The sequence below is a fragment of the Rattus norvegicus genome, chromosome 17, assembly GCF_036323735.1.
Source record: "Rattus norvegicus strain BN/NHsdMcwi chromosome 17, GRCr8, whole genome shotgun sequence".
NCBI classification, from domain to species: Eukaryota; Metazoa; Chordata; class Mammalia; order Rodentia; family Muridae; genus Rattus; species Rattus norvegicus.
Window position 1 is genome coordinate 30,924,547 of NC_086035.1, and position 3,389 is coordinate 30,927,935.

Sequence of the window (3,389 nt, forward strand, 5' to 3'; positions counted from 1 at the left end):
GTGCTTCACAAAAGGACAAACTGGTCAGTTGGACGGCATCAAGATTAAATGTTTCTGCTCTTACAAAAATCAGTAAAAAAGCGAAAAGACAAGCCACAGTCTAGAAGAAAAGTATTTATACAACAAATGTCTTAAATAGAATTTATAGTCAGAATATATAAAATATTCCAAAAACATTGAATTTATAAATGCAAGGTTAGTCTGGAGAAATGGCTCAGTGATTAAAAAGAGAACTGGCTGATCTTCCAGAAGGCCTGAGTTCCAATTCCTAGAACCTACATGGTAGCTTGTAACTGTCTAACTTAATTCCAACATCCCCTTCTGACTTCTCTTGGTACCAGGCATGTATACAAACATGGTATACAAACATACATGCAGGCAAAACACCCACACACATAAAATAAATGGTTTTTATTTAAAAATAGATACAAATTAATAATCCAAGCATTGTAGTTTAAACCTGTAATCCCAGTACTCTGGCATCAAGAAGATCATGAGTTTGAGGCTAGCCTGGGCTACATGGAAATATCCAAGTCAGTACAGGAGATATAATGAGACCCCATTGAAAAACAAAACAAAAGTCTTCTTTAAAAAAAAAAATTCAAGGCTGAAGCCAGGTGTGGTAGCATGTACCTTTAATCAGAACAGGCAGAGGTGGGTGGATCTCTAGGAATTTCCAGGATAGCCAAAGCTACATAATTACTAGTGGGACTTTGTCTCAAAATGAAGGCAGCATGAAAAGGAAGAGGAGAAAAAGAAAAGATAAAAGAGTTGAGGTGCTGGAGAGATGACTCAGTAGCTAAGAGCACTGACTGCTCTTCCAGAGATCCTGAGTTCAATTCCCAGCAACCACATGGTGGCTCACAACCACCTGTAATTAGATCTAATGCCCTCTTCTGGTGTGTCTGAACACATACTATAGCTACAGTGTACTCACATACATTAAATAAATAAATTAATTTTAAAAAGAGAGTTGACTAAATGTGTTACCAAAGAAGATACATGATGACTAGCTTTTTCTCAGTCCAAAACACTGTTGTAGCACTCTAAATTCCCAAGGAGTTACATCTCAGGAAGCCCATTAGGGTGGCTTCAATGAGAATGGCCCTCATAGGCTCATATGTTTGAATACTTTGTCCCCAGTTGGTGGAAGTGTTTGGGAAGAATTGGGATGAGTGGCTTTGTTAGGAAGTGGGGGGTCACTGGAGGTTGACTCTGAGATTTCTTGGTGTACTCTCAGCCTCTGTGTGCAGGCCAAGATTTGAGCTCTCAACTCAAGCCACCTGCTAAATGCTCTCATGGTTAGTAACCCTCTGAAACTATAATCACAAAATAAACTTTTCTTAGGTTGCCTTGTGTCTTATCACAGCTACAGAAAATCCCACCCATCATAAGTGGAAAATGCTTGTGCCACACCTAATCTCAGTATGCCAGTTTAGGACCACAGCCTACCGTGGAGTGTCAGCATGACCCCTGCATGGTTGACTGGGATCTGCCTGGCCTCACCAGAGAAAAAGGAACTGCTTATTGCTATCCCAGCAAAATCCTAGATATAAAATTTCAGATACAGTTTCTCTGAATACATATGCCTGTCATACCATCATAGAGTTAAGAAATAAATCAAATCACTGAACTAGTGATTGTTGTGTAGTCTAAACCTATCAATAACGATAATAAATTAGCCAACCAGCAACCATTCAAAGAACAGGAACAGTACCAGCCACAGGCAAAGGATTCTAGCACATTCCTGGGACACGGGAACTAGACATAGACTCTCCTCTAATGAAACAGCAGGGGTGGAAAAAGGAGGAACAAAAAGACTGGATTTAATCATAGCACATTGGATGCAAGTATGGAAATATCATAATGAAACTCCTTTGTACAAATAATATGTGTCAATAAAAATACCCCCCCCAAATCTGGAGGGAGCAGCCAGGAAGAAAGGCTCAGTGGATAAAGTATTTGCTCTGCAAGCGTGAAAACCTGAATTCAGATTCCCAGCACCCCCATAAAAGCCGAGGAAGCATGGCAACCCACCAGTAATCCCAGTCTTCCAGAGACAAGAGTTCTCCAGGGCAAACTGGCTACCTTGAGGTAGAGGTTTTGCTGAGCTCTGGGCTCAGTGAATAAAGTGGCTCATGTGCCTGATATGACACGTGACAAAGATGGCAGCATAAAGGCCATTTTGGCCTGATACAGTCAACTCCAACCCATGAGAATGGTCCTTTATTCAGGGCCTGTGCCTGGAACTCAACTGACAGGCAATCAAGCCCCCTCTTGCCATAAAGTATAAACAGTAATGATTGTCTCAACCCTTCCCCAAAAGGACCACTGGCCACTCAGGTAGAAGTACACCAGGGAAATAGGAAAGCCTACAAGGGCCAAGCATCAGAGTTAGAATGAGACCTGGCAATCTAAAGTATCACCATGATTGTCCTGCTACACTGGAGCATATAGGAACCAAATAACAGTGGAGTTCTGCCTCAGGAGATCCACTGAAGGTCACTCCCCTGCTCCCTGAATGTATAATTGAGATAGATACACAGGGAAGGTGGCACACACCAAGTGGAGAAAGCCAACTGGAAAGTTCTAAAGTTGCTATTACTCAGCCAAAGCGAACAAGTAAAAATTGTTGCCTGTAAAGTTTTAAAAACAAGCTACCGCCTCTTCCCGGGAGCTGCCGTGCTCTGGCCCCTCCTGGCTTGGCTCCCTTTTGTTCTTCTGGCTTGGCAACAGAATCAGCCCCACTAGCGCTGACCGGACGTCTCTTTCTCACCAGCCTTTGCTCCTGGAAGGGTCCTGTTACTAGCCAGTCCTGAGACCCACGAATCCACGGATAAAAAACACACACTCAGATTGTCACTTTATAGCTTGCCTTCCATGACACAATAGCTGGGTGCAGATACCTCCTGCCTGGAAAGGCATGCCTTTATCAGTTAGCATCTCCGTTTCTCCTCCTGCCCTAAATTTAGTGGCTTGTACCAAACAGTCCCCACCAACATCCCTGGCCCCCGCCCGTAGCGGAAGCTTCAGGCCCTAGCTGTCTCTCGACCTTACATGACTGCAGCTTTCTTCTCGTTCCAAAGCACGGCAGAAAAGATCCCCTCTCTCTTTCCCTTCATCTATTTTTCCTCTTGGGACGCAGAAATCCCAACTGTACCTTCTGTCCAGCAATTGGCTCTTGGCTTTCTTTATTAACAAATCGAGAACCAATTAGGGAACTAGACCTTAGGATCAGCACCTCTCCTTACAATAATATAATAATAATAATAATAATAATAATAATAATAATAATAATAGTAGTAGTAGTAGTAGTAGTAGTAGTAGTAGTAATAGTAATATTGCATCCTGAGGAAGAGGAGGAGGAGGAGGAAGGGGGTAAAATTTTA